Source organism: Myxocyprinus asiaticus, chromosome 18 (genome assembly GCF_019703515.2).
Source record: "Myxocyprinus asiaticus isolate MX2 ecotype Aquarium Trade chromosome 18, UBuf_Myxa_2, whole genome shotgun sequence".
Lineage (NCBI taxonomy): Eukaryota > Metazoa > Chordata > Actinopteri > Cypriniformes > Catostomidae > Myxocyprinus > Myxocyprinus asiaticus.
In genome coordinates this window covers 45,637,501-45,664,295 of record NC_059361.1, presented here as the reverse complement: position 1 = coordinate 45,664,295, position 26,795 = coordinate 45,637,501, and the positions used below count along the sequence as shown (strand labels likewise).

Genomic DNA, 26,795 nt, shown 5'->3' with positions numbered 1-26,795 from the left:
CCGTTGTCTGTTGAGCTGCAAAAAGATGCTCTGATGTTTATCTTTCAATCTGCTACATTACTGACTGCACTGACAAATTATAGCTGGCTAACAGCAAACAGACATGAGTGACATGGTTGTCAGGGACAGGTTTAACTTTATATTAGTTATATTGAAAAGTGAAAATGATGGGGTCATTATTTATTAACTTTCCAGTATGTATTTCACAAACTAGTTAGCAACTTACCTAGAAGACACCGCTCAACCCTGCACTTTCTGCAGAGCCACCGTCAGCTCAGCTCTGTAAACAATGGAGTCGGAGCACGCTCTGCTGGACAAACTACGTTATGACACCAATTCTAAAGCATTGTTTTCTGCATTATATGTTCTGAAAAAAGTTTTCATATCTGCGCATATCGGTAAACATATACACCGATACCGATATATCGGTGAAAGGCTAACATCGGCCGATAATATCGGTCAGGCACTACACCCCATAGACTTCTATTGTTTTTATATAAAGCTAACTATATTTACAATAAATTAACCTTAATCCACCCTAACATTTTTTTTTTTTTTTTGCATTATTAGAATTTTTAAAAAATCATAATTTAATTTATATATATGGATCTTTTTTAAATGACGAAATGTTTTGTACACTTTAGCTAATTTCTGGGTGCAAATTTGTCACCAAACTACAGCTAAGCAAGCAAACACACACACAAAAACACACACAGCATATGACATTCAGCTGATCTGGCAGCTGGCTGTGGCACTTCCAGGTGGTTCATAAGGAAGCCTTTCTCTCTGTGTGTGTGTGTGTGTCGTGTGCACAGCCCGTTGAAGACAGTAAAAGCAGCGCAACAGTATGTGAGTACCGTGGGATGTGAAGAATTCTGCTTCGTTGTCTATTGTACGTGTGTGTAGGGGTCTCGAGCCCCTGAGGGCTTCCTGTCAGCTGAGGACAGCAGATCTGTGTGCATTACACACGAATGAGCTGTAAATGATACAGGGATGTTCAAATCCTGCAAACTCGAACCGCCCGCTGTTTTAACCGTGGAATAGCCTTCGACGTCGCCAACACACTCACACACTAAGACGTGCCGCCAACAGACCTGGACAATACAAACACACACAGAGTGCTTTGCTGTATGAAGCGCGGGCCAACAAGGCGAGGACTGGGCAGGTGAGAGTGTCTTATCTCGGGGCTGCTGTGCTGTTTGTTTAGCTTTGTCTTATCAGCAGCAGCGGGATTCTTGCAGCTACTATCACACACACTGCTGCGGTGTTCTCAATGCTCACGTCCAGCCATGCATATGCAGCCAAAACTGCTGCTGTATCACCCAGCCCTTAATTATGTGTGCCCTAAACACTCACAACCACACATCTCAATGTGTCACTGCGCTCAGTCAACATGAAGTCAAAATTGAGTCTATTTAAATGTCTCTATTCTTATTGTGCACAATTCATGTTATTTAAAATAAATGGTGTAAAGAACTGAATTTCATTTTTTCAATCTTTCATCAATATTTAATAACTTTCTCCTCCTATGAAGCGACTTTCATTTTCTGCTGACTCAAGGCCATGTGAGCAGGGAAAAACATTTGGGCTAGAGGAAGACCGATATATCGGGTTTACTGATTAATAGGTGCCGATAGTGGCTTTTTGGATCTATTGTTGTCAGCAAAAATCTATGCCAAAAGCTGCAGATAGTTTTTTCATCATTACGTCATTTCAAAATAAGAGTCCCGGTGTGTTTCGGGCTTGGTTATATTTTAAAAAGTCCCTCATTATGCACCAAATCTTAATTTTTCTGGTTAATTTGGGGATTTTGGTTGAACAATAAACTGCATCTGGGATTTTGTTCATTTAGGACTCTTTGTCTGTGCCCGTCATAGTAAGGAAAGACTAAGACATTTTTTTCCAGTCTATAAATTAATTTGAAAAACTATCGGCTGATTAATCGGTTTTCGGCCTTTCCCCAACCACCTTAGTTATTGGTATCGGCAAAACCCACTATCGGAATTTTGCAAAAATTTTTCATTTTCCTAAAGAGTGTATTATTAGTCTAGTTTTGCCATCCTTCCTTGTCTAGCAACTAATGAGGATGAGACATTTTTAACAGCGTTTAAACTTCATTAGCAAAAACCCTTTTGAATCCATTTTCGAGAGAATACTTAAATATATTTATATCGAATTGAGATGTGCATGGTAACTGTTTGTAACATTCAGATAACCGTGAGGGCAGTGTTAATCTTGTCAATGAAATCTCTGACGAAAACGTTCATTGACAAAGAGTTTTTTGATTCCGTCAACGATAATGAACATGAGATGAAAAAGACACATGACTATAATTAAACGTTTTTATTCAATTATACAGTTGACGAAGATATAGAAGAAAAAATTTAAATGTGAGATATTAACAGTGCAAGATACAACCAGAAAAAGAAACATCTGTTTATATAAGAAAATATTAGATATGGGTTCATCTAATCAATTAATTCAGTATGTTGGGGATTTCTCCGCTTGAGCTGCAAGAGTTTAACGTGCTTAACACTGGGAAAATACACCGCTTTAAAAGGGGTTAATTACCTCACTCAAAAGCATCCTATTTATAAATGAGATTAATCACTATATCCTCAACATACACTCACAGACCACTTTATCAGGTACATCTGTACATCTACTTATTCATGCGATTATCTAATCAGCCAATCGTGTGGCAGCAGTGTAGTGCATAATATCATGCAGATATGGGTCAGGAGCTTCAATTAATGTTCACATCAACCATCAGTATGGGGAAAAATGTGATCTCAGTGATTTGGACCATGGCATGATTGTTGGTGCCAGATGGGCTGGCTTGAGTATTTCTGTAACTGCTGATCTCCTGGGATTTTCACGAACAACAGTCTCTAGAATTTATTCCGAATGATGCCAAAAACAAAAAACATCCAGTGAGTGGCAGTTCTGCACACGGAAATTTTTTGTTGATGAGAGAGGTCAACAGAGAATGGCCAGACTGGTTCGAACTGACAGAAAGGCTACGGCTAATATCTGTAGTTTTAATTTTCAAACTCGGGGTGTAAACCAGAGCATGTCTGGGAAGCGATAATGACAAGTTCACAGAGTAAAATCAAAAGATAAATAAATGCAATAAAAATGCATTGTGAAGATAAATGTAAATGAATAGCTTAATAGACCATAGTCCAACTTAATAGATTGTAGCTCAATGGCATAATTATACTACGAGAACACATGTATGTAATGCGGGAGCACATCTATTTACAGTTGCTTCAGTGCAATTCTCTCCGCTCGCACGCGGATTTCTTTCGCTCTCGCACAAAACTGGATGTGCACCCTTAAATATATGCCGCTCTGAAATCTCTCTCCTGTCGAGTGCTCGTGCTCGCTCAAAACGTGTCCTGTGTACTCGCTAATCTACTATAACACCATATAGCTCTGCCTCTGTTCATTCGTACAAATATTCTGCCTCTACAGATGTGGAATATCGAGAAAGAAACAATACCAGAGTTTGAGGAATCAACTCGCCCTTTGGCTGGTACCGTTTGGATTAAATTACTGGAGTTTTATGGATTAGCATTATACTGCCTTTATGTCCATTCTGGAGCTTGAAACTTTGGTCAGCATTCACTAACATTGTATGGACAAACAGACATCATACCTCTTAACATATCTTCATTTGTGTTGCACAGAAGAAAGTCATACGTGTTTGAGATGACATAAAGGTAAGTGATGAGAGAACTATTCCTTTAAGACTCTGAAAACCACTGCTCTGTAGGGTGTTAACACTTAACTACTACATAAAAGATATATATTTTAAATTATTATTATTATTGCAATGTACAATAGTAATATTTTTCTGTAATAATTTAGCATGTGACATTGCTATACAGTCTCAAGCTTTCATTTTGCCGGAAAACTGAAGGAAGTGTGTGGTGTTGTTTCTGTGTTTACTTTGAGTTGACAACAGCTTTGTGCTCCTCCTCCTAAACATGGTGAAATGGTCTCATCTCCTCCTCAGTCCACAAAACCCTGGTGTCGTGAGGTTACTTTATATTTGTTAAAGGGGTCATGAGGAATCAAATTTTCCGTGATATTTTGACAAATAAGCGGCCTTTCTACTATAAAAACATACTGTAAATTTCAGAAATCAAAACTTAATCCCCAATGGAATAAAAGCATTCATTGAAACCAAGGTGCAAAAACGCCTCGTTCTCTACTTCCGCGACTACACTACATCACTACAGGTATATTGATTCATGACCACCTCTACAGCGAAAAAACATCAACGCACCCTTGGCCCCGCCCACAAGTGCTTCAGTTTGTAAACTGAGAGAGAAGGAAGAAACAAGGCCTACTGTGGCCTCACTATTTCTGAACACCAAAGGGGACACATCTGGACTATTTTAAATGATTTTTGTATTTAAACATGCACAGACAGACGTCTTTAATAGCTTGATATATATCTCAGGCTGCTTTTAAAAGATGCAGTGTCAAGTTACAACTCTGAAGAGGAGAAGCTATTCTCTGTCATTCAGCTGCTGCCTCTTACTGTTTTAAGCACAAACATATCATGGACACGTTCTTTCACCCATCTGCGCTATTTTTAATAGTTGGTGTATGAAAACATGCGCTGGATGGACATCTTTGACCGTTTAGATTCATTTCCAGCAATGTGTATTTCGGTTTCATTCAGAAATGCGGCAAACTACAGAAGTTCACTGCGCTGTGAATGTAATTTCATGTTTTCTTCAGAGCAATAACCTGCTGTATGCTGCTGTATACCTCCATATAAAACTCACTCTTGAAACATGATTTTCTCTGGCACGTCTCAGTGACACATGACGCTGTTGAGCGTGATATGGAGGTGCTGGCAGTTGAAAGGTCTAGTTTTCAGGTCGTAGATGTTGAATGCTGCAACATGTTGAGGCCGATCTGGTGTCAAAGATAACATCAGATAACAGCTGTGAGCACCGCCCGCCTGCACATTACCCAGCATGCCTAAGCATTTGCATATGCAGGGCCAGAGCTGTGTTTGACTAGGGCGGATATGCAAATCAGAGCGGACACTCTCTGAGGTCGTCACGAGATTCGACAATATGAGTGATATGTAACTGACGGATGTGTGTGTGTGTGGTCTGTTGTGTGACAGAGTTGTATCTACAGCTTGCACAGGAAGAGCTCATTTAGCCGGTTTCTATTCATACACACGCTATGTGGTTTGGAACAACCGAGAGTGTACTCAGTGTAAACAAACACAGCAACCCCCAGAGGGCGCTATCACACATCGGCAGGACAAACAGGAATATATTCTAATAAGCATTAAAATACATAACATACACTAATATAAGGTCAAACAGTCCATTTTTAAGTAGATTTGACTGTTTGTATCAACATTTCTTGGTATTAAATGAATTACATATATAATAATGGATGGATTTTTTTTAAATGGATGATTCTTGTATTACAAGATTGATTATGTTGCTTGTAGGAGACCTTCTCCCTTTGTGTCGTGAGTGTGTCTATGATGCCTCAAATTGCTGCCTATGTAAGCACTTCACTAGGTGTTGGAACAGAGCCATAATCATTTTGAAGAGCTTTCAGTAACAATACCTCCCTTCTCATGTTTACTCATTTACAAACAATGTGGTGAATTAGTGAATACTAAAGGCAGGTGTTGTTCTGAAAGCTCTCACACATCATAGAACAGCTGATCTGTAATATTCGGATGAGTAAAAGGAAAACACAGCATATATGATCTAATCCATCCGACTAGCACAGAGATCTGTTGAGACTCATCACAACACATCAATCACACACACAAAAAGCAAAGAAAGAGGAAGTCTATCTGAAGCATGCTGAAACTGACCTGTGGTTAACAAAAGCCAGCAAGGTTGGTTATGTGAAATCTGCAAAACAACAACATTTGAACTGCAGAGAGCTCATCTGCTTTCATTTCATTTAATGTAATGTATAGTGACAGACCGATACATCGGCCAGTATTTGCCTTCTCTAATTATCAGTATTGGCTGATAACTGCACCCGCTCGGAAGATTAACAGGACTCAAATGGATAACGCACATTTCTGTTTACAAACATTATATTGTGTAAATAAATGTTTGTTTCAATTCAGCGAACACATGTACATAGTGTCTGAAATTTGGTGGCTGGTAGAAGAAATAAATTACCAGCCAGTCAGATTTCTTGCAGGCACATTTTTTATTGTTTTATACCATTTTAAATGTGAATCTGACAGACATGAGAGACAAATAAAAAATACTGAATGTTTAAAAGTGAGCTGCTTTTTTAAAGAATTTTAAAATCGGACTACACTGGTTGCGCTTTATGTCTCACTCTGTGCAGTGTTGCAGCGCTGAAATACACGGTCTGTTTATTTTAGACCGATTTTCTGTCCCCATCGTACACGTTTAAGAACTGTTAACTGAACCGATCATCATGAAAGTCACTCAGTTCCAGTGATATAATGTTAATATATGAACATTTGTGTGTGTGGTGGTGGTGGTGGTGGGTAATTAAAACTTACTCGCACATTCACTCGAAATCCGAGAGTGATGATGGCATGAATGGTCCTGAACATTGCCTTCATCTTGCTTCTAGATACACTGCTAACTGAGGCTACTGATGATCAGTGGGAAACTAGCTAAGGGCCGTTCTAGCTGAACACCTGTTCCCTTGCAGACTGTAGACCTACAGAGCCCACCTGAGGACGAAAACTGAAACATTACTATAAGAAGCTGACACGGACATTAACAGAAAGGAAAAAGCACCCGCCACACTGGGAAATTCACCGACCAAATAGAAAAATGACCTGCATTTGGTGTTTGGCGGGTGTTCATTTCCGACCCTGTGTTTACATATCAACTGCTAGAATTAAAGGTGAAGAGTGTCATTTCTGCACCACTAGTGTCACCAAACTGCAAAAATAGCAGTTTTCGAACAGGTTTCCTAACCATTTCCCCCATTTAACATTGGTTGGTCAAACTGAAAGACTCGCCTCAAACTCACACCGTTGGTTATGCCAAAGCTGTTTTGTCAGGCTGATCAGGATTCTAAAATAAACAGAGGAATGTTTTGAAAGTGACACAGAGCCACAGTGAGTATGTTTACATACACTTTAAAGTCAGACTAAAACAATAATTCATTTTTTTAAATGTCATCTAAAAGCTTTAGTCTGACTGAAATCGTGCCATACAGATTTGTGAGAAGTCGGACTTGCTTACCAAGACGGCAAGATTGTAGCTTGACTCCAGCATGTATGCGTTAATCCGACCACAATAGCAGTATTTTCTGCAGTCTTAGTTCCATAAGTATTACTCCCATCCATTTTTTTTCCATAGGGATTTCATAAAATCCTTAATAAAAGTGTTCTAAGCCAAGATCCAAACCAACCAGCTCCATGGTGAATAACATCATCACAAACTTTGATTTGAAGCAAAAAGTATTTAAAGACCTGCGTACTTTACATCTTTCATGAGGGAATGAAAAGTCAAACACACACTGTACTTTCAGTGTCAAAATAAAAGCTTCAGGTGAAGGTGAAGTAAAAAAGGACAGAAAATGGGGCCTGGGTATCTCAGTGAGTATTGACACTGACTACCACCCCTGGAGTCGCGAGTTCGAATCCAGGGCGTGCTGAGTGACTCCAGCCAGGTCTCCTAAGCAACCAAATTGGCCTGGTTGCTAGGGAGGGTAGAGTCACATGGGGTAACCTCCTCGTGGTCGCGATTAGTGGTTCTCGCTCTCAATGGGGCATGTGGTAAGTTGAGCGTGAATCGTGGAGTGTAGCATGAGCCTCCACATGCTGTGAGTCTCCGCGGTGTCATGCACAACGGGCCACGTGATAAAATGCGTGGATTTACGTTCTCAGAAGCGGAGGCAACTGGGACTTGTCCTCCACCACCCGGATTGAGATGAGTAACCGCGCCACCACGAGGACCTACTAAGTAGTGGGAATTGGGCATTCCAAATTGGGGAGAAAAAAAAAAGGACAGAAAATTTATTACTTATTTAAAACTAATCTAATCCTAAAAATAATAATGATAATTCAGTACTCTAGTATGTATCCACTTGGGAGAGTGTTTTCAAAAAGCTCAGTTTTCACTGACAAAAACAGAGTCACAGTGTGGACGGAAGGCTAAAATGTAGAGAAATATTTGTGTTTTTAAAAGAAAACGTATTAGTGTGGATGTAGCCTAAAGCATTAAGACAAAGTACAAATTGGCTTTAGAATCCAAAATATTGTTTATTTCCATATTACTGAACATAAGCCAGACATTGGCCTACAGTTCACTGCAATCCATTTTGTAATTGAATTCGTCAATCTGTCTGAGGTAGACTTATTATGAGGGCTTTTCTAAGGACACGTCAATGTACACCTGCATCAGACGGACGCTTTTGGAGTGTCTCACTTTGGTTGCGTTGTGTCTTAATCATACCGTTTTTAGGTGGCTGTGTCAAGTTAACTGTAGTTAGCTACGTAGTTCCCTGCATTCGGATTTGCGCTCCATCAAGCTGTGTTTAAGCGCAAGAACGTGTTCTAATCTTGTGCTGTCTGCTGTCAGTGAGTGTGGTTTGTTCTCTGTATGAGCTGCTCGTTGCCTATACAGTCAGAGTTTCCGCTTACTGCCCCCTGGAGAAAAAAGGTTGTACTTCAAGCTTGAATTGCTCCGTTGGTAGGAATATTCCTTATTAGGGTCCGGGGACATGATTAATTGCATTTTATATAATGAATCGCACTGAATTAACGCGTTAAATCGACAGCCCTAAAATTTAAATATCCTTTCTTCAAATATTTGATTATGCATCGTGTCATGTATATGTGGACAGACAGATGAAGACTATAGCTCAACTATGCAAAAACCTGGTGTAGCTCCATTGTAACTTTGCATGTAAACATACTGAGCATTTACAATTTTCAGGAAGTCTCTCCACATGTTAAGCTGAGATACGAGAAGGTATTTGTGCACACTTGACCTTTAAATTATAATAGTCCATATATCAATATTCTATCAGCCACCTCTAGTTATCAGTGTCAGCCACTGAAAAATCAATATTGGCTGAGCAGTACTAATGTGCAGTACACTTACATGTGGGGTTATGCGCTCACAGTTCACAGGACAGGAGTATGAGCACTGCTTTGGTGCCATGAGGATAAAAGCCGAGCGTTCCATGAATAAAGAGCGTGAGGGTGGAGGCGAGGGTTCGAGAGGGCAGTGGGGGGTGTCTGTGAGCTCATCAGTGGGGGTTTATACTCTGTAACGGCCCACAGCAGACAGGTGCTTTACGACATGTTGACACAGCTGCTCTGCCACTTCCTGTTGATGTCTCTCCACAGGAGCGCCCATCGACAAGTGCGAGGACCCCCGCACGGGCACCCGAAGAGAAGGCCCATCCCAGTTATTACAGAACTGCAGAAGTTCTCTAGAAAAAGAAAAAGATCCTTGGCAGGAAAACACCCTCATGACAATGAAACACGCATGAGAGAGGGCGGCTGCGCACAAACGCTGCCATCGCAGTAAGGTCACGGCTTTGAGAGTTAGTCAAATGTGAGTTTAGAGAAGGCAAATGTGCCGTGCCTCCTCCGGTGCAGGCTTATGGAAACGCATGCAAACGCAGGGGTGTGTTAGCGCCCGCTCTAATGGAAGGCTTTTCAAGGATTTGATTGCGATGAGAACATGCAAAACTGGGTCAGCCCTTTTCTTTAGGCACTGAATGTAAACACCAGAGATTACAGCGGCAGGCTTAATTACTTTTACAAGATCCACAGCTGCCTTTTACTGCCGACAAACTGTCACCACGTTCACAATGTGACGAGCGGCATTACAACAACACACCATATTTATCTGTCACGTTCTGAATGAACATTTAGAAGAAGAGAATAAATGCAATCACAAAAAAGGAGACTTTGCTTTCCACAAACAAACAATTGTACTAATTTATGTACTGCAGAATAGATTTTAGAAGCCTTTTATGAACACACAGAGAGGTGAAAGAAAACCACAGCAGATTAAACAAGGAGGACACTTTTCAGGAACAGACAGGAAGAGTTTGTCACATTCAAAACAGTGTAATGCTCATTTCTGTTATGATATGTAAATGATTTTCATTGTGTGTCACGGAAATGACTCAAAAAACACAAGTCACCAGTGTCTAACCTCCATCATACTACACACAGATCTCAAACACACACACACTCTCTCCTTTAACACATTTAAAACCCCATTATTTACTTTTTTTTTAAACCATCTCTCTCTGATGGCGGTAAACACTAAAATATCTATCTAGCTAATCCTACTCAACCCACTCTGATCGAGATTCGAACCTGCGTGTCCGGAATAGGAGACGGGCGCACTAACGATGAGACTAAACGATACAACCACTCAGTCTCAATAGCGAGTGTGCCTCTGGAGGCCAGGGGAGTGAGGTTTACACACTGCATAGATATCATGTACTAGCTGGAATATATAGTGTGTGTATATTGTGCTGTTTAATCATATGTTACCTAATAACACCACATTCAAATATTTTTCTTTCACTTTATTTGCTTATTTAAGGAAGAACTATTGTAAATTCTACTTTCTGTCTCCACCATAACAAACAAAACACTTTTGTTCAGAAACAAATAACTGCTTGCGTTTTACAAGACACCACTTCACGTTATCCCTTTTGAATAATCAATGTGCATTAATAAGCTTACTGTAAATGTTATATGGCTATGGCGAGCACGACGAGCAAAATATTTGGGCTGTGTCTCAAAACGTAGGGAGCGCCCAACCTAGGCAGCAGCAGTTTTGGGCATCAAAGAAACATCACCATCCGCACACTCGAAACGTGCCTATGACGCCCAAACTGCAGCTATCTAGATAGGGAGCTGACAAGATTTTGAGACACTCCCCTAGTTATGAATAATAATCGCTGCCCTAACACATAAGCTCATATTCTGAAAGGAAAAGCCTGTTAGACCCTACGGAGAGGAAGACATTTTTATTTATACGCGTAATTAATGCAACACACACACACATTCATCAACACACACACAATACACACGCACGCGCTCGATGAGAGCTGACTCTCTTTATACTGCGACGGTGGTCTATCTCTCCCCACTTATAACACTATCATTCTTTTAAAGCTCTATAATAAATACATATACACTCTTCTCACCTGTAAAGAGAGAAAAATCCTATTTCCGTCTTATAAATGGCAGGGAGAGTATATATCCATCGTATCAGAGCGCTCGGCGGTACATTGTTGACACGCTCGTCGAAGTCAAGCCGAACGGAGCCGGTGAGGGGAGGAGCTTCCTCTCTGTGGGGGGGGCGGAGCATATGTAAGTAGCTTACCGCCTCCGGGGAGTGAAGAAACCAATCCAACTACGGTGAAGGCTTGGTTTATAAATATTAAGTAGGGTGCGTGACTGGACGATGTGCAGGAACTTCATGGTATAAAAATTAATATTCATAAGATAGGACTTCAAAAGCATAGCGAGGAGGGGGAGGGGTGACAAGCACCTGCTCTCACGGGTCGGGAAGACCCTACGGTGTACATCAAATTAAACTCTCTCTGTGCAATCATCAGCGTACTAAAATAAAAAATCACAAAATCACAAATGTCAAATACCATATTACCATCTAAGACTTATTCCTAGGTCTTCCCAGGTCTTGCATATAATCTAAATAATGAACAATAAAAAAACAATCGCTTAAAAAAATTAAAAGAAGGAAAAAAGTACCAAACAGTATGGAACAATATCAAGGTAATCGCTGAAGTATCTTGGAGAACCAATCAAATTCAATAGAACATGAATATGCTAATCATATCTCAATCATAACCAGACTAACTGTTGGGTATGTTTAGGACTACCCTACATCTACTGTATGCTAGAGCACAAAACTGTGATGACTGAATATTTTTTAACACCATGATGAAGAGCAGTTTGAATTTTGGTGGTCATTGTTTACATCTATAAACCTGGGTGGGACTGAAGTGAGATTCAATGAAATGAGCAGCAGGGGGCAGCACATCCTCTTCCTCGTCAGACAGACCACATTCATACTGTACACTATGCAGTGCACCTTCAGGGACACTGTATGTGACATTACAGTCAAGTCCTACACATATCAGAATCAGCTTTATTGCCAAGTATGCTTACACATACAATGAATTTGTCTTGGTGACAGAAGCTTTCAGTGTACAACAATACAAAAACAGCAGCAAGACATGGATAATCATAAAAAATAAAAAATAAAACTAATGTGTGTGCTGAAAGCCACACACACACACACACACACACAAACACACACACACACACACACACACACACACACACACACACACAGAGAGAGAGAGAGACTTCCTTAATATGACAACTGAACAACATTTAAATGTTTAGAAATACTTAAGGTTTTCACAATAGCAATGATACGAATTTGTGAACAAACCTCTTATGCTAGCACGCTAGTGCTATTTGAGTTCCCACTTGTGTTTTTCCAGTAAAAATATCTAAACATCCTTAAAACGAGAAAAATTTACTTAAGAAGCAAATTGACATAAGATAACCAAATTTACTAATGTTTATGTTGAATAACCAGTAAAAAAAAAAAAAAAAAAACTTTGCCACTGGAGTAAGAAAACTAAACTTGATTCAAAGGGAAAACAAGTTTATTTTTCTTACCTTAAAAAACTTAATTTTCTTGTTGTAAGCATAAATCCGACTAAATTTAGTTAAAAACAAGACTATATCATATGTCATTTTGCTTAATAACTATTTTTTTTTTTAGTATGTTTACATATTTATACTGGAAAATAAAACAAAAATGTTTTTGTTTTTTGTTTTTTTTTTGCAGTATATTTTTCCGGTCTGTGGGGGGGCGGAGCATACATAAGTAGCTTACCGCCTCCGGGGAGTGAAGAAACCAATCCTACTACGGTGAAGGCTTGGTTCATAAATAAGTAGGGTGCGTGACTGGATGATGTGCAGTAACGTCAGGGTATAAAAATTAATATTCATACGTTTCATCTAGCTTAAAGGGGTCATGACATTTTCCTTGATCTTTTGACATGTAAGAGTTAATTGTACTATGAAAACATACTGTAAGTTTCAGAAATCAAAACTTCCTCCTCAGTACAAATAGGACATTGATTTACTGTAAACCGAGCCACAAAAATGGCTTGTTTGGATTTTCCCTACTTTGTGATGTCTACAGCAAGACATCAACACCTACTTTTACATCATCGCACCCCTGGCCTACTCAATTGCGCTCAGTCAGAAAGGTGAAGAGGAGAGAACAAGACAGATGGGCCTAATATTCCTGCACACCAAAGGAGACTTACACAGAACACCTTCTTGTGCCCATCTGGACTATTTTTAAATGTTTTTCTACATAAGCATGCAATAGACGAACTGCTTTGACTGTTATCATGCATCTCATGCTGCTTTTAAAAGATGCAGTGTCAAGTTATAACTCTCAAAAAGACACTTCCATTCTGTGTCTTGCTGTTTTGAGTATAAAATAGTTTTTGCACAAATCTGAAATTTTTTTATTTGTAAACATGCATTGGATGGATGTCTTTGATGTGTTTCCGGCGATGTGCCCCACATTTTAAGAGCGGTACAATCTCAACTTTTAAAATCACATCTGTTCTCCTCCATTCCATTGCTGCCACTGGCTGGGACAACCCTGTCTTTTCCAGAGTAAACAGACAATGGAAATGTGAGATGTAGCGCCTGTAAAGACCAGCTTTGGCCTCTGTTGTAGCATTCCAAAATCAGGAAATAGTGACTTAAGTTAAACAAATTTCATGATCGCATCAGTGCAGGATGACGTATGCGCGTAACGTACATTGGATTATGTTTGTTCAACACATTTCAGCGTGTATTCTATGTGTTTTCAGCCCATATCAGTGCTGATTGCTTATGAACCAGTCACAATATGATTCAAGTTTTTCAAATGAACTGTTACTGAAAGATGGGGCAGTTAAAAACACTATTGGACCTGACCATAAAAGAAACGTAAGTAACCAGTTCCATTCACAAATGTTTTGGATGTCATGACTGTTTGATATTTATAGTTTATGGTTTTGCTGTATTTGAGTGAACAGTTTGATACATTGGATGGAATATGTTGGATGTGCATTATGTGTAAACCCTGAAATTGAGTTTTTTATTGTTGGGGAGCTGGTTCATTCTCTTCCAAATAAGTTTCAAATGTACTTTATATGGCTGTATTTGAGGGGCTACACGATGTTACCCAATAATAATAGTGGCTGTTTACATTGAAGTTTAAAGGAGATGCTGAGGCCAGAGGGCCAGAGACAGGGTAGAAAATTATATTATTACTAAATGATTACTGTTTTGGTGCAAAAAAACAAAAAAACAAAAACAAAACTATACTAACATTATAAGTGGACCTCAGAAAATATAAAGACTTATATATGAAAAATGTCTGTCATTACCCCTTTAATCAGCAATACTTCCTTTGTCAACAAGCTTCATCACAGAGACCATGCTGGTCGACCAGTCTTGCTAGTGAACACCATGGCTATACGGGCCAGACCAGCACCAAACTGGAACTAACCAGCAAACCCCAGCCTAAGCTGGTCTTTCATAAGTGCAGATACCTCGTTTGAAAAGCATTTAGGCTTTTACCATTGATTTATTAGTCTATTAGCTACTGCCATGACTGGTGTATTCTAGAGATGAAACGATGACATGAGCGTGTTTACATGCTCGTTCTTACATGATTATGCTTAATAAGCTGACAACGTGTTTGGTCGTGTAAAGTAATAAACGGCATTCTTTTATCGGTGTAAGGTCATAAATGGCGTAAGAATAGACCGGTGGACATGGGTAGACTTTTGCCAATTACGCTGATTTAGTGTGGCATGTAAACACCTTTACTGGTGTTCTCACTGGCTTATCCAATGTGCGCACGTGTTGAACACGTCTCTTCACGATTTGACATCAAAAGCAGAGAATAACATGCTTATTTCAAATCTCATGTAAACACAGTTTTCTTGCTTTGTCAGATTTGTAAAAAAAAGCTGATATTTAGGAGTAATCAGCATATTGGTGTGCAGGTACTCTCCTTGTTAGTATTAAACTTGAGTTTTTGGCGATGGATGGGCCAAACTTCTGGATTTATCATACCTAACACATTTATTGTAACTAACATGTTAACATGAAAAACAAAACTGTTAATAATATGCATTTATTTATATTAAAATAGTATGTAATTACGTTACAATTTGTATTTAATTAACATTTTTAAGGTCTGGCTGTAAATGAAGAACAAACATGACCTCACACCCTCAACTAACAAATAGGTTTTGATTAACTTTACTTTAAAAATAAAAACATACAATGTAGGGTTATTGTTTATGAAATCTGAGGAAGAACATTTAGATATGCTTAAGTCTGTATCTTTGTCAGTATCAACACACATAAGAAAACAATGGCAATCTAATGTTGAACTGTCTTTTTACCAAAAATTTAATACAGCCTAAAACTGAAAAAAGAGCATTATGTCTGTTTTTCCTTTTTCTTTATTATCCTCCCATTCAATGAAGGGACAATTACCCTTTTCTTGACCTGCACACATAATTTGCACACAGGAGCCATATATTTGTGCAGATAATAAATAATCATAAGAAATTATGTTTTGATGATGTTCAGGATTGTGAATTCTGACACACATCTGTATACAACTAAACACTGTCAGGATTTATGCATAGGCAAGTTCAGTGACACATCACATAACCTTTTTACCAGCACTACAGAAAAGAATTGAGAATAAAATAAAAATTTTCCTGTGTATTTTATTTGAAGCTTTGGTTTTCTTCATCGATTTATCTTTTGTGAAAAAGGGTTGTGCATATGAGCTGACATCACTTCTGTAACAGCTTTGACATTTTATAAGTCTGTAGTTTTTACTGCACCTAGCGGATAAACAATTTGCATAAATACATTTGTGCAGATGCACTCACCTAAAAGTTGCTGGTTCATGTTTTGGAAGAGTGTAACTCAACTATGCCCAGGCAAGCTTAAACACGCGTGTTCATTTGGAACTGGACCATGAATAGCTTGACGACCACCGATGCTATTGTTGCATGTGTCAAGCGTTGTTAAACTCACCGCTGAGTTTAGCGCAGAGAGGGCTTGGATGTTTACCCCCACGATTTGATCAAAAATAATTTGGAAAGTCAGATAAAAGTGATTGGCTGGCCTCATCAAATCACTGACTTACATTAAATAAAGACATTACATCATACCGGGAGACTCCGAGAAGTGGTGGTACGCAAGAAAAAATGCCAGTACTCTGTAGAGTAAATTATAGAAGTGCAGGTACTGTGTACCGCTGCGTACCGCCCCACTTCAAGCACTGGGTACGCATGTAAACGTGATCACTGACAATAAGAAAGAAAAAAAAAACTGTTTTTTCTCAACAGTATTCCGTATGACAGCCATATCGGGACAAAAAAGTGATCAAAACTCACACAGATGAATTTGCACATTCTGATTTTGCATTTGTGATGTGGACCGTACTCTTTTGTAAGAGTGGATTAGAGAGGAAGCGTGAGGCTATGTTTCACTGACACTCCTGAGAGCCGCCCACTTCTCAAGCAACTTAACTGGCACTTTCCAGAGGTCTGCACTAGGGGAAGAGGCTGAAGAAACATTTAAGAGGCACCCTTCCTCTTGTCAAAACATTAGAACACACTTCTGAGTGCTAGATCCTGTGTGTGTGTGTGTATGTCAACTTGCACATCTCTTGGAAAAGCCTTCAGCCTTCATGACGCCAAAGAGTGCAGGTCCGGGTGACGACATAATCCTGAGAAATGTGCCGGTGAAGGTACGGCTTTAATCTTCTATCTGCATGTCTGCAGGACAGCCGCACCACTTGCATGCTTCCAACCAAGCCATCATTTCAATCGGACACATGCATATAAGTTAACACTAAAGCCACAGTTGAAAGAGAGTGAGGTCGTCATGTACACTCTTCACCCGAATAATTCATTATGATAGTAAACATTCATGATGTGATCAATGCCATGAGGATGCTTTTCTAAAAACTGACATTTACATTTATATTCCACAGAGTAAAGTGTTTGGAGGAGTTCAGTTCACCCTGCGGTCTGATGCATCCAAACACCACATATGTCCTATAATGTACATGTCTCTCTCTCTCTCTCTCTCTCTCTCTCTCTCTCTTTCTCTCTAGCCTTGGGCATTCTTCTCTTAATTAAATAAAAGGGCTTAAGCTTACAACCCGCTTTTGAAGGATCTTGCTGCTATTAAATTCATTACAATACATCACCCACCGGAGACGAGGCTGTTGGCAATGAGTGGGACTTGAAGAAATTAATGAATTAATGAAGGACTCAAAAACAAAGAGAGAATATCCTTCTCTGATCCACCCTGCGCTACACCCCTCAAAACCATCTTAAATGCACGGTCAGATCTCTGCGATGTGAGAAAGGTGCCTGATGTTGTTCCTTAGGGCTTCTGCTGCCTGCCAGGAACAATTCCAGGCACCTTTGTGTGACAGCCTCAGATCTCTGAACAAAGGTCTAATTTGCATATATTATTGTTGTTCTCATTATATCGTAATGATCTGTATATGAATAGAGTCAAGATAATGCAGGTATGGTATATGTGTGTGTATCATTCATTTGTAGATGCCACAATCATGACATACAGTACAATAATATTAGGCTTAACCCTGGGTTAACATCTATTTTTAAACACAGAATTAAGGCCATTGGGTTAAGCAACATTTCACATAATAAAAAAGAAGCTTTACAGAGAATATTGCCTTAGAAACCAAAGCAAGCAAGCTAAAGGTGACAGTGGCGAGGAGAAACTCCCTAGAAAGATACAACACAAATACAAACTATTCTTGAATGTTTACATTGCAAGGACAGATATATGAAAACATATTTTTGTCAGTTGAATAAAATTTAATCTTCTGATGTCTGATGAGTCTTTATAAAGCAGAATGAAATATTAATAATGTAAAATTCACTACCACCCCTGGAGTTCATGAGTTTGAATCCAGAGTGTGCTGAGTGACTCCAGCCAGGCCAAATTGGCCTGGTTGCTTGGGAGGGTAGAACCTCCTCGTGGTCGCTATAATGTGGTTTGCTCTTGGTGGGTGCATTGTGAGTTGTGCATGGATGCCGCGGAGAATAGGGTGAAGCCTCCACATGCGCTACATCTCTGCGGTAACGCGCTCAACAAGCCATGTGATAAGATGCGCGGATTGACGGTCTCAGACGCAGAGGCAACTGAGATTTGTCCTCCACCACAAGGACTTAGAGTGCATTGGGAATTGGGCATTCCAAATTGGGGAGAAAAGGGGAGAAAAAATAATAATGTAAAATTCAGTAATTTTTTTTTTTTTTTAAAGACATTTTTATTTAAACTTTTTTTTAAGTCCTCGTGGTTGTGTAGTGATTCACCTCAATCCGGGTGGTGGAGGACGAATACAGTTGCCTCCGCGTTTGAGGATTCACGCCATCCACCGCGGCATCAACGTTCAACTCACCATGCATCCCACCGAGAACGAACCACATTATGGCGACCATGAGGAGGTTACCCCATGTGACTCTACCCTCCCTAGCAACTGGCCCAATTTGGTTACTTAGGAAGCCTGGCTGGAGTCACTCAGCACACCCTGGGATTCGAACTAGCGAACTAGTGAACTCCAGGGGTGATAGCCAGCGTCTTTTACCACTGAGCTACCCAGGCCCCCAAAATTCAGTAATTATTAAACTTTTTGCTTTTTTTTTTAAACATTTGGGACACTTTCTTTATTCTTCTGAAATCTTTGACCAAACCTCTAGCACCACCTTGCGGGAGGTGACCCCAGTTTGAAAATCACTGCTGTGTGCAACAATGGTGTAGTAGAACGCTATGGTGAGTTGTGCAGCAACAGACAACCAATCATAAACTAAGCAATACTTACATTATTAAATATTCAACACAATTAAATATTACTTATTTAAAGGGGTCATGCCATGAGGAATTACATTTTCCTTGATATTTTTCTACTATTAAAAGATACTGTAAATTTCAGAACTCAAAAAGTAATCCCCATTGCAATAAATGCATTCATTGAAACCAAGCGGCAAAAACACCTCATTCTCTACTTCCGCAACTACCCTACGTTACTAGGGGTACATTAATTCATGACCATGAACATCAATGCCTACTTAAAATCACTGCACCCTTGGCCCCGCCCACTGGCACTAGTAAACAGTAAGTAAACAGTTTAATTCATGAGTATTTCAAATGTCGGATGCAATGTGTTGGATGTGCGCTGTGTGTAAACCCTGAAGTGTAGTAATATTTATAATATTGTGTGGTTGTTTACTCTCTTCCGTTTGAGTTTCAAATATTGCTGATTTCGAGGGGCTGCACGCTGTTAACCAATCATAACAGTGGGCATTTATATTGAAGTTTTAAGGAGGCACTTACGCCAAAACTGGGCGTTTCAGTCTGAGAACCAGGAGACAGAGTGGAAAATGATCATATAATACTAAACTATGACAAAATTGTAGTTACTAAATTACTAAATTGTAAATTATGTTTTGGTGCAAAAAAAAAAAAAAAAAAAAAAAAAAAAAAAAAAAACTGAACATTATCAGGGGACCTCAGGGAAAATAATAAAACAAAAAAATAAATAAAGCATTTCTTGACCCCTTTAATATGTATTTTATGCAAAACTTCCACATGCTGGGAAATGGCTAAAAACATCCAACAACAATGGCAAACATGTTAACCCAGTGGTTCTCAAATTTATTTGGTCATGCCCCCCTTTGAAACAACAAAAACGTTCACCTTGAGCATTAACCAAGGGTTTACACATGTACAGTGTGAAATCTCAGATTTCACCATCTCCAGAGTTAAGTATGAACAGTGTGAAACATGGAACAAGATAACCCAGGATTAAACTGACTCTAGAACTGACTCTTTCCTGACGAACTCTGATCTCTCCATCTCTGACCATTCTCAGCAACCTCCAGTGTGCTGCAGAGGCCAAAGGTCACAGTTCAGCCCTCACTCTCTGAGCTTTTGTTCAGGCAACAAGCGTCAGGTGTTCTGTCAGAGAGGGACATAAAGGAACGGGCCCCTGATGGCCCCTGAACACACAAGACTAAAGCCCCTCCTCCACTGCTCAAATAAGATTTTTTATGACAAAAAGTACCCCCCCAAAATGTCTTTACATTGGAGGCATGTAAATTCTATGCAATTACCATCTGATACAATCACTGTTCCATGATACCGCCAGAGTCCTTTTTGTTAGGGTAGAGTCAGGAGGAAACAACCTCGAAATAAAGAGTATGAAAGAATATGAAAGCACACACACACACACACACACACACACACACACACACATTATTGTATTTAAAGTAGCAGTATGTAGTAACCAGGGACAGACTTAGGAGGGTGGGGTCCCTGGGCTGGATTCATTGTTGGGGCCTTACTTTCACCATATTGTGCTCTTCTGAGAGAACCATATTAAGCAATGAGCAGCACTGGCTACAAACAGAGAGAACAGAAGCAGTGTATGTGAGTGGAGTGGATTTCCCCTCCCAGCTCAGAGCATTCTGTAATTGCTCCGCTTGAACTCCGCTCTTTGTTTTACATATCCCGCACCTCACTATAGGTGCCCCTATCCAGAGTAAAATAATCTGAAATTAATTTGTTTGTTTGTATCACTGCTATAGGGTTTCTATAAAGTAACTTAATCCAAACAATAAATGTACTCTCGAACCCATACATTTCCAAAATCTTAAAAAGATAATCCCATTCTACCATATCAAACGCCTTTTCGGCGTCAAGTGAGATGGCAGCGACCGGAGATTGATCATTCGCTACTGACAACATAATATTGATGAGACGCCTAATGTTATCAGAAGAGCTACAGCCTCAAATAAACCCCACCTGATCTACATGTATAAGTGATGTCATAACTTTACTTAATCGATTAGCCACAATTTTTGACAACATTTTTACATCTAACTGGATCAGGGAAACTGGGCGGTAACTTTCACACGCTTGGATCTTTGTCCTTTTTAAGAATCAGACTGATCTGGGCTTGTGTCATGGTTGGCGGAAGCTTTCCATTCTTTAATGATTCCATATAAACTTCTAACAAAAGTGGAGCCAGTTCTGTAGTATAAGATTTGAAAAACTCAGAGAAAAAGCCATCAGGCCCCGGAGACTTGCCTGTAGGCAAGGCCTTAATTACCTCATCTAGCTCCTCCAAGGTTATCTCAGAATCAAGATACTTTTTTGCTCAGTCATCAGTTTTGGAAGATCTAATGGTTCCACAAAGTTCCTTATATCTTCATCAGTAGATGAAGACGTGGAACTATAGAGATCAAAGTAGAATTCTTTAAAAGCATTATTAATATCAATGGCCAAGGTAAATATTTCACCACCCACAGATTTCACTGAGGGAATGGTAGAAAAAGACTCTCTCTGCTTTATATATCTAGCCAAACGTTTTCCTGCTTTGTCACCTGACTCAAAGTGTGACTGTCTTGCCCTGAATAACCAAAACTCCACTTTCCACGACAAAATAGTATTATATCTATATTTCAATCGGGTCAATTCTCTGAGGCCATCGGATGACATACGGCGCTTCAGCTCTGCCTCGGCACTTTTAATATTTCCTTCCAACTCCACAAGTTCTTGTGCTTTGGATTTTTTGGTGAATGAGGCATACTGTATGATCCGACTCCTAAGAACTGCCTTAAGTACCTCCCAAGCCACGCCCACAGAGGATACTGAGGACCAGTTGGTCTCCATATAAACACTGATTTCAGTCTTTAATATTTGTTGGAAATCAGGATTTTGCAAAAGGGACACATTAAGGTGCCAACTATATGATTTCTTTTTCTCTGTATATGGCAACACCTCTAAACTCACCAGGGCATGATCTGAGACTAAGATATTTCCAATTGATGAAATGAGGGATTTGGATATTAAAAAAAAATCTATTCTAGAATAAATCTTATGGACTGATGAAAAAAATGTATAATCCCTACCAGATGGGTTCAAAAGTCTCCAAATATCTGTAAGACCACGATTTTTAAACATCCTGTGAAGTGTCAATGTTGCTCTAGGAGGTTTACACACTTTTGCTTCACTATGATCAAGGACTGAGTCCATCAAAAGATTAAAGTCTCCTCCCAATATTATATCATGAGGGGTGCCAGCGGTTTGCAGCATCCCTTCAAGATCTATAAAAAAGCCCTGATCATCAGCGTTAGGTGCGTGAATATTAGCCAAAATCAACCTTTGCCCTTGAATTTCAACTAAAACAATAATGACTCTCCCTAATTTATCTTTAGTCTGTTTGAGACATTTGAATTGTAGATGTTTATTAATCAATATAATGACTCCTTTGCTCTTACTTGAGCCAGCACTAAAGAAAACATGTCCACCCCATATCTTCCCAAATTTTTCAGTTTCCTGCGGGGAGATATGTGTTTCTTGAAGAAACACTATATAATATTTCTTACATTTAAGAAAAGTAATAACCTTCCTTCTTTTTATGGGGTGCCCCAACCCATTTACATTCCATGTGGAGAGAGACAGTACACTCATATTAACATTTGACATTTTGATATAGTAGAAAAAATAAATTGTGTGTCAAAAACAAAATTATACAGACCACATTCCACATTAGTAAAACATTCAAACCCCGAACTTCCCCTCGAACAAAACAAACAGAAAAAAGAAAAACGTGCGCATTAACCCCGCGCATGAAAGCACCAACCGGCGACAATCCCTCTAAACTCAAAAGGTCCATGAACACCCACGAGCCCCACGACAACTTTGCCATCGGATTGCTCAATTTTGCCTCACAAATTTGTGAGGCAAAATTACACAACAGAAAATACTTTGTAAAATAAACCCCAGCCAATAGGAAGAATGAACACAAAGAATGTGTAGATTCATTCACAGAACTGTCTCAAAGGTGTGATCTTCCACAAAACAAATTCCAGCTGATATAAAACTGTTCAGATTCCTCAGACAGACAAACGAATGTTCAGTGAGCCAGCTGTTATGAGTTCAGCGGATGACGTAATCATTCTAATGTCCCGTAAAAATACTCAACAAAACAAACTCCAGCCAGCAGGAGGAATAAGCATGAAGAACGAACAGATTAATCCACAGCTGTTCCAAAGGAGTGTTATTCAATAGAAAAAGCTCCAGCTGCTAGGTGCAACCAATACAAAAATAAATAAAACCGGCATCCCGGTTCCCCGGATGGTCGAGTCAATTCACTCGGAGGCTGCATAAAAGTATATACCATGACTTACACAATCCGTCAACTTTATAAAAGACATCCTTTGTGTGAGCATGTAGATATTTTGTGGTCATCTGTAGTGTCCACTCTCAAACTGGCTGGGAACTTCAGTGCAAATTAATCTTTCATGAATGCAAAAGTTTCTTTAAGGAAAAGTGTTATTCACAAAACAAACTCCAGCCGTTCGGTGGAGCCAACGCAAAAAGAAAAAAGAAACCAAAACGATGCCCAGCTTCCACAAATGCCAGAGTAAGTACAGCGAGTTGACCCACTCACATGAGAAACACCCAATGGTTTACTCACCCACTGATTCTATAAAAGACATTGCCTGATTGGGACATGTAAATACTTTGCGACCGTCCTTCGTTTCTATTCTCAGTTTGGCCAGAAACATCAGAGCAAAAGTGATCTTTCGCTGATGTAAGAGTTTCTTATCTGCCGCATAACCGATCGCGTTTCTCTCGTTGAACTCGCAAAGTCCGGGAATAAGAAAATATTATGGTTCTTCCAAGAAAACTTCCCTTTGCTCCTCGCCTGGCGCAACACAAGATCTTTATCGGATGATCTCAGAAATTTGGCCAGAATCGATCGGGGCCTTTCTACCTCAGCAAATCTGTGAGCTGGGACTCTGTGAGCTCGCTCGATTTCCAGTTTATGGCCTGATATGTCGAGCAGACTCGGGAAAAGCTTGTCTAGGAATTTCACCATATCTCTGCCCTCCTCATGCTCAGGAATTCTAACAATTCGAACGTTATTCCTGCAGCTTCTTAAGATCTTCAAGCTTTTCAAGGAGATGTTCCAAATCAAAATTAGCGGTTAATTTCCTCTCCGAAGACTCCAGACAATCGATTCGTCTCTCAACATCAGTCACTCATCGCCTGTCAATCAACTCAAGAACGCGCATGCGCATTAGCTGTAAAAGCTGAGAAAATTTATCTGAGGTAAAGAAGCACCATTTTGATACCAGTGTTGTCAGATCTTACTGCTGATTTGAAATATGTTCTTTGATCATAATCTTGACCAACCATTTTGGAGATTTCGTCTTTCCCATTCAAGTAGATAGGAGCTGCACTGTCATGACTGGAAATAGCCTCCCAAGAGTGTTCCAAACGTGGCTGACAGGGGACTGACTTGCTAGAAAGACTTTGGTCGCACTCACACGTTCGTGCGGATCCAGCGAGCAGCAGCAATCTCCAGACAATTTAAACAGCCTGGATCGCTTGCTTGGATTGTGACCACTGACCGTCATGATTTGTGAATCAGAGGAATTTTTTATCCTGATCCTGAAGTTTTGATTCTGGCTAAAAGAATACAGAGGAAGATATTAGATGAGTGCTCGATGAGAAGAAAACGCTGGATTTTTGTGAGGTTTGTGAATTACATCTGTTTAAACAAGATATCTGCATATTTGCAGACAGTATATAATAGATGTTTTATTGATATTTTCCTTTTATCATTAGAAAAGTGACAGGGAACTGTTGAGGAAAGACTGTTAGAATAAGTGCTTCAGAGGAAAATGTATGTGTTCCACAGGATGCTGGATCTGCTGAAGTTGTGTGAGGTTGGTTTATTACATCTATTTACGAGATATGTGCAAATTTGCAGACGATATATGATATTATTTTTATTGATATTTGCCTTTTTATCATTAGACAAGACAGTTTAAAGTTACAGGGAACTGTTGAGGAGAGAGAGGGAGAATGAAACAGGTGAACACTAACATTATGAGCTCAAACACGTCTGCCACGGCTCTGCTATGCGAACCGTTTAAATGACACTGTGTTGCACACCAGTCTATAAATGTAGTAACATGATGGCACGTAGCAACAATATGAACCATGACTGGTCATTTACATGTCTCAGTCGCTTTACATGCAAGCAGGCGATTTTAGGCGCCCTCAAGAAAAAATTGGCCAAACAGGACATTTTATCGGCTGATGCCGATTATTAAAAAAGTCAGAATAAACCTGGAATGACACTTTTTAAGGAGGCAGGATATAATTTGTGCAAGTACAAATAAGATTTAGAAATAATTTCAGCAAATATCGATTCAACAAAAAGGTAGGCCTCAAAAGACATACAGTACAGCACAGAGTACTTGTATGGTACTTTAATATTGTTTTTGATTTGTTTTTTCATTGTTGGAGCTTGACAGATCCTGGTCGCTGTATGCTCATTGTATGGAAAAGAGCAGTGTAAACATTAAGCTAAACATCTCCTTTTGGAATCCAAGGATGAAATCAAGTCATATGGGTTTGGAGCAACATGAGGGTAAGTGAATGATGACAGAATTTTCATTTTTGGGGTGAACTATTCCTGTGGCCTGTGTATGTATTCGTGTACGTGTGTTGCTGGACAAAGACTAGTATTTAAAAAAGAAAGACATGGCAACATCTCAGCAAAGTATCTCAAAACACTGCTACACACTACCACATAACTCTTTAGCTTCATTAAAGAAATTCACCACCTCTTCATATCTCTATCACATGTTTATCAGGAATGATGTGTGTAGGGTAATAACACTTACTGACTCCACCTACAGAACAGATGGCTGTCTAAAGCTAAGCAACTAACTTGGCCAAAACAATTATTTGTCAAATTATAAAATACCACTGCATAATCTTCACCAGCATAACTCATTTACAGGGGATTATGGGAGGTGCTGAAACTAGTGCTAGACAAAGGCGAGGGAGGGTATGTGAGGTATTTTCACATGAACGCCACACCCCATTCGACACATTGACTTTTTCACCCTTAAATGCATCAAGTGAATCTGTCTGTGTCCCGCAAGACTACAAGGAACACCCCCTCACAATACGCCCACTACACGTAATGCCCCCCTTGGATCATCAAGCGATTCTAAAAGAACTTTTAAAATCCTTTGCAATTGCCGTATGATTCATTTTCTCTTAACTCTTTAAATATGACAAAGAATAACTTTTAAATTATATGTCACATATCATATTATTAAACGGAAGATATAAATGGTAAACTGAACTTACCTGTTACAATATGTATGAGCCCTTCCTGGACTTCCTAGGTTGCCTATTAAAGCCTGTAGACTGATTTTCATGCGAAGGGAGGGGGTTGCTTTTGCCGGGAAAATCCAAAGGATGTGACGTTTATGCACGCTCCCGAGAGCCTTGCCTCATGCTTCTCTTCCGCTATTCAACAGCGACAACAAATTGCAACACTAGGTAATGTTATCTTAGAGATGGAATCCAGCAAACATCCAGCTCCCAGCACAACACCGACTCCTACACAAACTCTGAGTAAGCCAAAAAAAAAAAAAATAATTATCTACTGAAACCCATCTGGCTAAGCGGGAATGTGATCGTGGTCGAGCGAAAACTACAGTGAACATCGGCAGGGCATTTGATTCCTGGAGGGACCTTCATTTGGTTTTGGGGATCAAAACCAAACCTGAATTGCTGTTCTTCTTATTGGACA

At 39.6% G+C, this 26,795-nt stretch overlaps 1 protein-coding gene across 9 annotated transcripts in view; it reads right to left on the bottom strand.

Moving 5' to 3' along the window:
• Window positions 1-26,795, bottom strand: part of gse1b (Gse1 coiled-coil protein b) — a 362,350-nt gene that overhangs the window by 76,583 nt on the left and 258,972 nt on the right. The window contains exon 1 of one of the 9 annotated variants that reach the window (XM_051724487.1): window positions 11,185-11,295. The exons of 5 other annotated variants lie outside the window; for them this stretch is intronic. The gene's annotated coding sequence lies outside the window, so the exon portion shown is untranslated. Of the gene's footprint in view, window positions 1-6,544; window positions 6,652-11,184; window positions 11,296-26,795 lie in introns of those variants that run through there. 3 more of the 9 variants (XM_051724490.1, XM_051724488.1, XM_051724491.1) reach the window with 3 other exon arrangements.